The following is a 10,813-nucleotide window of genomic DNA, read 5'->3' as shown; positions in this document are numbered from 1 at the left end:
GTCAATTTATTCCAAAGCCTTGTAAAACCTGCATATTTTTATCTCATTAGAAAATAAAAATGAAAACCTGTGGCTGCCCTCCCGGGAGAGACCTGTGCCCGCGTTCAGGAAAGCCGGGGCCGCCCACACCTCTGTTGCCCCACAAAGGTGGGATCCTCTCCTCCTGGCTCAGATGAGGGACCAGGCTCGGCTAACAAGCAGCGGAACTTGGATCTGAACCCAGGAGTGTCTGGCTTCAAAGTCAACTTGGGGGCCCAGGCAGCCACCTAGGGCGCAAGGCTGGGCAGTCAGAGGGCAGTGGGTTGGCCTCATGGAAATCCAGAAATGCCATATTGCCGAGCCGCCTGGCCTGACCCTCCCGCAGCCCCCAGCCTCCCAGGGCCGCCGAGGAGCTAGCCTGGAGTTGGGGGCAGAGCCGGGGCAGGGGCGAACGCCCCACCTACCAGATGCCTGGCAACAGAGAAGCACGGGGCCTGGGCAGGGAAGCTGGCAGCAGAAGGCCCTGCTTCCTGGGGGTGGTGGATGGGAAGGTGGTCAGGGTGGCCGTCCAGGCAGCCTGCACGCCCCTAGCTGCGGGCTAAGATGCCAAGAGGCAGTGGAGTAACTCGAACCACATGCCTGCCGGCCCCCCTCCCCGGGCCCGGGGCCCGCAATGGGCCAACGCAGGCCCTTTGGTCCTGGATCCCTGGCATCCACGAGGCCTGGGCCTGAGCCCACGGGAGGTCGGGGGTGCTCTGGCTCGTGTTCACGGGCAAGCGGCCAGCGTGGGGGTGTCAGTCTGAGCCTGGGGAATGAGACAATCTGTCCCCAGCAGCCACGGCCGGTCTCAGTGTCCACCCATTGGAGGCCAGGGCTGCAGAGTTGGGGGTGGTCTCCGAGCAGTTACCCAGCCCAGACCCCTCCGGGCAGGACCGGGCAGCATTCTCGGTGGCGGTTTCAAAGGCGCCAGCCCCAAAGCAGTCTCGTGGTGTGGGTGGGGCGTGGCGAAGGTCTTGTCCTACCCTCCGCGCTGGTACGAACACAAGGAGCCTCTGCCCCTGCGTGCACCCACCTGCCGAGGCCCAGCTGCGCCTCGCGCCCCGCCCGCCCCGGCTCTCAGGGCGCACGCACCTCATCCCAGGTTCTCTCTGTCCCCAGACACGCCTCCTCCTTCCCACTTCCCTGCCTGGGCCATCGCCAGTCCTTCTGCCTGGATGTCCCCCTCTGGCTCCCACAGAGAGTCACCCGCACTTCTGTCCACGATAGAGGTCCCCCCGCCCCCACCTTGCCTCTTTCTTCCCCACACACAAGCGCAGGCCGGCAAGCTGGGGGTCAGGGCAAGCCCCCCAGGCTGGCTAAAAGGCCCCCACGGCTCCAGGGTGCCATACCAGCCCTGCAACCGGGCGGCACTGTTGTTGAAGGCTGGGGGGCACCCCCTCCGGCCTTCCAGCCGCCTGGGGGACACCAGGAAACTCGACGGCAGGCAAAAAAAGGAAGAAACTAGGCTCCGGGTGACAAGGCTCATAGGCGTGGGGGGCTCTCCACGGCCTCCCCCGGGACAGCAGGGCAGGGTGGGGGCGGCTGTCTTGCTGGCTGCTGTGTCCCCAGCCCCAGGCCGGTAGAGCGACGGCAGCCGCACCTCCCTGGGCCGGCGGCCCCACTGAGTGTGGCACCCAGGTCATCTCCTCTGACCCTTACGGCAGCCCTGGGAGGCGGGCACCGTCATCCCCAGGGCAGGGGTGAGGAAGCAGAAGGGAGGCCGGACAGGGGGTCACCTGCCCAGGGCCACGCAGTCCCAACAGTGGGGCAAGCTGGGGGCCACGTGGCCTCGATGACACAGCCACTGCAGGGTACAGATGAGCAGCCAGCGGCCGGGTGAGTCAGGGCAGCCCAGGCTGGAAGCCCACCTGCCTTGTCCTCTGGGGTCTCTTGGCCTGTTGGTGGGACAATCTAAGGGGAGCAAGGGGGCCGATGGCTGTGCGTCCTCCGGACTGTGCCTTGGGGCTGGGGGTCCCTCTCGCTGGCCTGGGGCCCGGGCCAGGACAGACAGCGGGACTGGCGCAGACGAGCTGGGGCTGCCCTGCAGGGGCCTGGCAAGGGCCTTAGACGGGGGGGAGGGGCCAAGCCTCTGCGAACCTCAGCCATTTCCCTGAGGGCAGAGATGCCCGTGCGGCTGGGTAGGAGCCTCCAGAGGCTGCTGAGTAAGGGGCTGAAAGGGGAACAGCAGCAGGTGGCCTGACCCACCATCAGCCCCACGCAGGCTGCTTCCCAGCAAGCCTCAGCCTCAGAGACCTTGGCGGAGCCCCCAGGCGCCCTTCCCCTCACCCTCCCTGGCGGGCCCCTTCCCTGAGGGCTGCTCCGAAGGACTAGGCCAGCCAAGGTCCTCCCTCGGTCTCACTGGCTGGGTGGCCTTGGGCACTGCACTTCTTGAAGACCTCCCATCCCGCATCCGCATCCGGGAGATGGGTTAAGGAGAGACTCCCCGCCCCCACCCCAGCGTTGTCTCCTAGAGATCCTGTTCACAGGGGGCTAAGCAGGGAGCCTGGCAAAGAGCAGGTGCTTGCCCCCAGGGGGCCAAGACTTGGGGGTCCCTGTAGCCTGCTGCCTCCCCGCCCCTCCCCCAGGCAAGGTCCACCAGGAGCCTCTGCGGTCCCCAAGCCCCCCAGGAGCTGGCAACCACATCCTTTCCTCCCTCTGGGGCTTTGGGAGGCCTGTCTGGACCTCCAGGGCAGCCAGAAGCGCCAGCTGGGGACAGAGCTGGTGCTGACAGGCCATGCCCAGTGCCAGCCGCCCAGCTTGCGTTAGAAGCGGCCTCATGGGCGGGGCTGTGCTAAGTGTTCCCAGGTCGGGCTGCAGAAAGCAGAGCCAGCCCGCCAGAGGCCCGTTATGTAACCCAGCCCTCCAGCCCTCCCGCATCTGCCCGTCGGCCAAGCTGCGAGGACGTGTGCCCCGCTGCCCACCCCCACCCTGCCACACCTGCAGCTCCGGGTAACGAGAAGAATCCGCCCTCCCCTGCCAGGGACACTGGCCGAGGACCCTCCAGGACCACAGCCTGGTGGTGGCGCCTGGTGGGGGGCCCGGGGTGGGGCGGAGGCCCGCAGGCGGTGGGCACGCCCCCGGATGGCCCCAGCAGTGGGGGGTGAATGGTGGGGCCTGGCGCGGGCAGCACAGATCCTCCCCTGCAGAGTGACCGTTCTGAAGGTGGGGGCCACGGGCCTGGCGCCTCGGCCACCTCTGGTCCATCGGCGTGGAAGGTGATGGTGGAAATCTGGGCCGCAACCACCTGGCCCCAATCCAGCCCACGGCCATCTCCCCGAATTCGGCCTCGCAGCCCCGGCTCTGGTCGCCCACGGCCTGGCAGGGCAGCTGCGCTTGCCATGCAGGGAGGGTCTGAAGGTGACCCCACATGTCTGCGCTGCCCACGTGGCCCTTTTTTATCAATCCTGGGGGGCCCTCGGAGCTGGGACTGAGATGTCCAGGCACAGTGGGGACAGTACAGGGGTTTCTGCTCTGCCCCCAGAGTGGGCACTGCAGGCTCCTGGGCCGAGGCGCCCCCCACAGCCGGGCGGCCCCAGCGCTCCAGGGTGTGAGTTGTGTGGCCCAGCAGCGTGGCTGCGTGTGGGGAGCGTGCTGGGCACGGAGGGGCTGGGCCCCCACAGCCAGGCCCAGGGGCGCCTGACTTTCTCGCACCTCAGAAGCAGAGGCTCCTGCTCGGCCAGGCGCCCCGTCCCCGGGCTCGTCCTCCAGCTCCTGGTGGGGCGCACGGTCGGGGCTCCGACGTGGGCCAGGCCCTGGACCCAGAGCCTAAGGACCCTGTTACGTGTTAGATCACCCCTGTCGCACAGCGCAGGCAGCTGAGGGGCCAGAGGCGGGGCCGCGCCCGCCGGGGAAGGGCGGGGTTGCACCAGAGGTCCCCCACCACACCCAGGGTCACCGCTGCTCCCTCCACGTCCCGCCGGCAGCCCTTCCTGCCCCCGCCGCGCGGCCCCCCCGAGCTGCACACCGGGGCCCAGGTGGCCTGTCCCACGCGACTTGAGTCCTGAGCTCCTCCCTCCTCCAGATGCCCTCCTACCCTGGGACTCTGGGAGCCCATCAGGCCTGGACAAGCCTCCCAGACCTTTAAGCCCACTGGCCCCGGGTCTCAGGGAAGCGGGTCCCTCCCTGGGCCTCTCTGAATGTGGGGGGGACCGCCAGACAACAGGCCCTTCAGACCCAGGCGGCTTCCCAGACGCGAGGGGGTGGGAGGCCCGGTCACTGTCCAGCATCTGGCCTGACCATTGTCACCCACCCATCTAGCCACCACAGCTGGGGACAAGTGCAGCCTGGGCAGGACTGGCCACAGACCTACTGCCCACGCCATTCTAAGCTCTGCCTCGAGGGTGGCCCGGCCTCAGCTCGGGCCGCCCCTGTCCTGCCGGGCCCCCGCCTCGGCTCACTCTTGCCCCTGCCAGGCTGGCCTCCGAGGTGCAGCCTGGCGCAGACCCAGCTCCCGTTCCATTCTGGCCTGCTATGCCACCTCGGCCACGCTGCCTGGACTCTCTGGGTCTCAGTTCCCTCACCTCTGCAGCGGCCGCCTCCCAGGGGTGCTGGGGGGATCAAATGAGTTGATCCGGAAGAGCAGCGGCACACTCAGGGTCGCCGCCGGTGGGGGCACCAGAGCCGATGTCTTACAATCACAGTGAGAACGCAGTGCAAACCTGGAAGCGTCCAGCTTTGACTACACACCTGCTGCCCTCCCTGCACGGCCGCACAGACCCTCTGGGACCAGCCGCAGCCACAGCTCCTGGGGATCGATGGTTTAGGGCCCCACCCTTGGACCCTCGCTCTGCTGTGACAAACTGGAACAGTGGGGTCTCGGCTCCATCTAGACTGGGGGCCCCTTGAGGGCAGCTGCTGGCTTCGTTCTCCCCGGAGGCAGGCCCAGGCCCAGCCAGGCCTGAGTAGGTGCCAGAGGACGCTTGTGGACTTCAACTTGGGTCCGCTCTCGAGGACTGCTTCTCGCCAGGGCTGTCTTCCAAATACCGCACGGCCTGGACCAGCTGGGCCCACCTCCACCTCAAAGGTAAAGGTGGCCGCCAGGAAGGACCGGCCCAAGGGGCAGCCCACAGGCCTGGATGCTTGGCTCGGGGTCAGATCTGGCAACCCCCGGGGGGAGATGAGACCCCACTCTCTGGACCCAGGTGCCCTGTCTGCAGGCTTCCAGGGTCTTCCAGCCTGGTTGGGAGCAGAGGAGGAAACGAGGGCCTGTTCCCCAGTGCCGCCTGCAGCCACGGCTCAGTGGCCACGCTCCAGGCTCGCTGCCGGCCGCCGGCCGCCGGCCGCCGCAGACTTGTAAACCTGGCCAGACAGACGGAGAGGCTGGGCCTCCTCCTCGAGGGCCAAGTCTGTCCAAGGGACAAAGGCTTCTGGGCCGGGCTCCTGACCACAGAAAAGGCAGGCCAGACTTCCAGGACAGCTGGGATTTCAAAGCATCTAGCTCATTGTTGGAACACTGGCCCTGAGGTTTGGCAATTATCTTTATGGTCCCCTTGGACACCCCCAGCAGAGACTCAGGCTGCCCAGAACAGGCCTTGTCTCCCTCCTGGCCCGCAGGGGACTGATCCCCTGTCCCCGAGCCCAGGATGCAGGCCCAGGCAGGGCGGGGCAGCTGCTGGGTCTTCGCCTCTCTTGGCTTTGCAGCGAATGCTGGCCCTGGAGGTCATGGAAAGGGACTGACCGAGTCCTATTCGGTTGTATCTCAAGAAAAACAAAGCCGGGAAGGACAGAGCGGGTGGCTCTGTGTGTGTCCGCGTGTGCTCGTGAGCATTTGGACGTTCCCTCTCTGAGGAAGGCAATATGAGCGGAGGCTGGAGTGACTGCAGGGTGCAGTATCGGGGGAAGAACAGCGTCTCCAGCCAGAGAGTGGCCAGTGCAAAGGCCCCGAGGCCTGGCCTGTGTTCCAGCCATGGCGACCACCTGGCCCGGTTTGCCCCAGACTGAGAGGATTCCCAGGACTCTGGGCTTTCACTCTCAGGCCAGGACGAGCCCTGGCCAGTGTGGCTCAGCTGGTTGGAGCATTGTCCCATAAACCAAAAGTTCATGGGTTCAATTCCCAGTCAGGGCACACGCCTGGGTTGCGGGTTTCGTCCCCAGTTGGGGCATGTACAAGAGGCAACTAACTAATCGATGTTTCTTTCTCACATTGATGTTTCTCTCTCTTTTTCCCTCCCTTCCTCTCTCTAAAAATAAATAAATAAATTCTTTTAAAACACACACATACATACATGATAGTTTTGGATCCAACAACAGCTACATAAAGGCAATGCACTAAAGGCTTTGAACACTTGGAGCTTTCGGTACGGACTCTCCCCCGCCGCAGTGCTGGATTAGGTAAATGGGACTAAGCTTCCCACTTAGGAGAGCCAAAAAAGCGGAATTAAAAAAATTTTTTTCATCCTAAAACCTTCAAACCAGCCAAAATGCAAAAGAGGAGGATGTTGGGAGGTACACACAGACAGTTTTGCCCTTGAGGTATTTATGTATTCTTTTTTTTTTTTTAAGATTTTATATATTTATTTTTTTAGAGAGGGGAAGGGAGGGAGAAAGAGAGGGAGAGATACATCAATGTGCGGTTGCTTCTTGCGCACCCCCAGTTGGGGACCTGGCCTGCAACCCAGGCCTGTGCCCTGACTAGGAATCATACCAGCGACCCCTTGGTTTGCAGGCTGGTGCTCAGTCCACTGAGCCACACCAGTCAGGGCGGCATTTACATGTTCCGTAGGAGGAGCCGGGAGACCGAGCTTCTCCTTCCCAGCCCTGCAGATCTGGGGACACAGGCTGTAAGTCCCAGGAACCGCAGACTTGCATCTGGAGTGAGGTCTTCCCAGCCCGGCGGGGTCTCCAGGCACATGGCAGAAGCCCATGAAAATCCTCGGTCCTCCCAGTCCTCAAACTTGTCTTGCAAATAATTTATAAAATACAATGTCCAACACACCGTCGAAGATAACTAGGCACACAAGTAAATCAGGCCCCATGACTGAAAGCCGACCGACACACATGCACAACAACCTGACATACTGGGACAGTTGCTCACTAGGGCAAATGCCACCTCATCCAATCTCTACAACGATCCTGAGTGGCAGACACTCCTGTTACCTCCACTGTAAAGATAACGAAGTTGAAGCTGAGAAAGCTGGGCTTTGCCTGAGGTCCCACCACCAGTGGGTAGGACAGCTGGGATGCAGCACAGGCTGGTGGCTTCTGCGGTCTACGCGAGGCATGCGCTGGGCACCCACCACCCTCGGAAGTCCCAGAGGCAGGATGTCAGAGCCTGCAGCTGCCTTGTGGCTTGGCCGGGAGCCACAGCATTCCGGGAATGGGAGCGGACAAAGAAGAGAAGAGCCGGGGACCCTGTCAGGGCCCGCCTGCCCAGCCCCCCACCCTCGGAGGTCAGGGACAGGCTCATGGGAGATGGCGGACAGACAGACAGAGCACATGGAGGGCCAAAATACAGGGGGGAAGTAAGAGGCTTTCTGGGTGACGGCCTGGACACAGCTATTACAGTGTGAGGCGCTCGCACCTCCCCATCCAGCAGCTCCCCTTGCGGGGATTCGGTCTCTTGCACGAGGGCAAGAGAGGTTTCGGTGGAAGAACATTCACTGCGGCACCGTTCACAAGGGTGAGAAGCCGGAAACGCCGCCTGTCCTGTCCAGCCCCACAGAGCTGGCGGCAACACGAAGGTGCATCCACACAGGCCGGAAAGCCGATTCAGAAGTGAGGGCAGTCTTCGTGCACTGGCATTTTTAAATGTCCAAAGTATAGTACTAATTGAGAAGAAAAGCAATGGCAAAACTGTGCATTTTCTCCTATTACAAATCTTTTACGTATTCATACATACGTAGTACGTGAGTGGTGGAGTCATGGGAAAAAATCTGAAATACAACTGGAACAGAAAAAAGAAGGACTTACATCTTCATTATATGTACTCTTTAAACATTTTATTTCATTTATTGATTTCAGAGAGAAAGAAAAGAATTGATTTGGTGTTCCGCTTATTGGTGCATTCATTCTTATAGGTGCCCTGACCAGGCATTGAACCCACAACCCTGGCCTCTCAGGACAACACTCTAACCAACTGAGCTACCCGGCTGGGCTCTTTGAACGTTTCATAATGAAACCGTATTTCTTGTAAGAGCAGAGCCGAGAGTGCACGTACCTGTGTATGTGCAGGTGCTTATTTATTTGTGTGGTAAGAAAGGGCTCATGCGACCACCTTCCATCCGCGTTACCGCACTAGCCTCCTGGCTCTTCAGCTCTTCCTGTGCCAGACTCTCCTCCTCAAACTTCCCGCATCCACTTTCCAAACGGCTTTCAAAAAGGATTTTCCCCAAATGCAAGCCGGGTCATGCCACCCACCCAGCTAAACACGCCTCGGTGCTCACTGGCCCGAAGTCTGCGTGGCCCTGCCAGCCCTCCCATGGCTGACCTCTGCCCGTCGGCACAGCCCCGGGCCGCAGCGCCCCACGCCGCCCCAGCCGGCCCTGGGACAGCCCGTCCTGCTGCACGCACGGCTCTTTCCCGCTCCCGCCTGCCCCCTCTCTTCCTGCAGTGGCCTCTGGCTCCTCCCCCCGGCTTCTTCCGCTCCTGGCCTCCCCCGAGGGCAGTCTACCTCAGGAAACCCCTCAGATTGGTGTCCTAAGAGTAGCTCTCAGGTATGAACCCATCGGCCCACCATCACCGTCTTAACACACCAGCTGTCCGATGTCTGTTAGCAGCCAGCACCGCTCCTCAGTCTGGAAGCATCTAGGACGGGCGTGTGCCTCGCTCACCAGCCTCTGCCGAGCGCTGGTGTACTGCCCGGCAAGAAGTGCTCCATAAATATTTGTTAAGTGATAAATGACGGACTCTGACACATTCACGTTTGTCGAAGAAACAAACGGTTTAAAGATGCAATCAGGCTGAGGCGGAATAGGTGGCCGTTCTCCGCCATCCATGTGGCAGGAATGATTTGGGGACACTCCAAAAGGCCCATAACCCCCATTTCCCCATGCCTGACACCCCACCCCCTTCAGCGAGTGAGCCGTGCTGGGCCTTGAGTTAACTGGACGTCAGCCACGGGGGCTCGTGAGTTACTGCCAGACTGGCAAAGGGGAACAGCCGTTTCCTTTATTGTCTGGTCACTCCCAGCGGACAGCCCAGCAGCCAGGTAAGGGCAGCTTGCGGGGTGAGGAAGGCAGTCAGCAGCGCAGGCCCCTTCCTGGGAGGGGGGAACCTGCAATGAGGGGCCTGTGTGGGCGCGAGAGGGGTTCTCCACGGCTCCTTGCCTGCTTCACAGGTCTGTCCTGGGCCAGCCGCGGGTGGGTGTGGATGAAGACGAGGGTGGAGGCCCTGATTGGAGCCAGCGTGCTCCGGGTCATTGCTCTGGGGGTCGGGATGAGGTGTTCTGAGGCAGGCCTCTGGTTCTGGGGTGCAGGAGGGCTCTCTGAGCCCATGAACACTCCCGCTGAGTCCACATCCCCTAAATGCGTCACGGCGTACGGCAACGTGAACTTAAATATCGACGGTTTAGGAGGAATCTCATGCCCCCCCTTCTTTTATCCTCACCCAAGGACATGATTTTTGATCTTAGAGAGAAGGGAAGGGAGGGAGGGAGGGAGAGAAACATTGATGTGAGAAGCATCATCGATCGGTTGCCTTTCCTAGGTGCCCTGACTGGGAATCCAACCTGCAACCTTTTGGTTTATAGGACAACATTCCAACTGACTGAGCCACACTGACCAGGGTTCGTGTCCCTTTTTAAAGTAGCTACAAAGGCCGAGAACCTGTTCCAGACCATCCTAGCAATGGGAACACAACTGTGTGACACTTTGAAGGGTCTTGGGCACCTTCCCATCATGCCCCCTTCGTCTGCCAGAAGGGCAATTCTTAAGCCTAGATCTTGCCCTCACTCCTTTCCGGAGCAGGTGGCTGCAACAGAAGGCCTCCCTGCTCAGCCTGCTCAGGAGACGGGGCAACTACCCGCACCCCTGAGTCAGGGCTGAGGGCTAAACCGCTGGGCTGGGCGACCCTGGCCTTCCACACTCTCGTCAACTCACGGGTCAGTGAGGACAAAACGGGCTCAGGTGGCAGGAGGGGCTCTTTTTTTTTTTTTTTTTTTTTTAAAGGTTTTACTTATTTACTTTTAGAGAGAGGGGAAGGGAGGGAGAAAGAGGAGAAAAAGTCGACGTGTGAGAGGTATGCTGACCAGTTGCCTCTAGCTCACCCCCTACTGGGGTCCTGGTCCAGAACCCAGGCATGTGCCCGGACTGGGTCTCGAAGCAGAGACCTTTCAGTTTGCAGGCCCACACTCAATCTGCTGAGCCACCCCAGCTGGGGCCAGGAGAGGTTCTTAAAGCATCTAGACTGATTCAGCAAGCACGGGCTCTCAGTGGCCCCTCCGAGACCCCCAAAGTCCCCTCTCCTGGCCCACTGTCGTCAGCCCTCTGTTCTGGACAAAAGGGGAAGGAAAGATACTCACTGGTTCCAGGACGGAGGCTCAGCCAGCTGTGGGGTGGGGACCCGGACTTTGTCAGGACTGAATTCATGCTTGACCTCTGGGGCGGTGGCCCTCGAGCCACGTGCCAGGCCCACGGGTCTGCGTCCCTCTCTGCCCAGCTGCAGTCCCAACGCCAGGGGCTCCTCCCGGACGTGCCCCAATCTTAGTTGCTCCGGCTGACCCCGTGTGCACAGACACCCGCGGAGCTCTCCGCTGGGCCCGTTTGCTTCCCTCCGCCGCAGGCCCCCGGGGTGCCGTATACTTTAACAAAAGAACTTCGTGGCCACAGTTTGCACTGTGCTTCCCTGCGGGTGGTTTTCT

Source organism: Pteronotus mesoamericanus, unplaced genomic scaffold (assembly GCF_021234165.1).
Source record: "Pteronotus mesoamericanus isolate MK-2021 breed Mesoamerican mustached bat unplaced genomic scaffold, CSHL_Meso_final contig_1193, whole genome shotgun sequence".
In the NCBI taxonomy this organism is placed as follows: domain Eukaryota; kingdom Metazoa; phylum Chordata; class Mammalia; order Chiroptera; family Mormoopidae; genus Pteronotus; species Pteronotus mesoamericanus.
The sequence above is the reverse complement of the archived record's forward strand: the minus strand, read 5'-3'. Positions refer to the sequence as shown.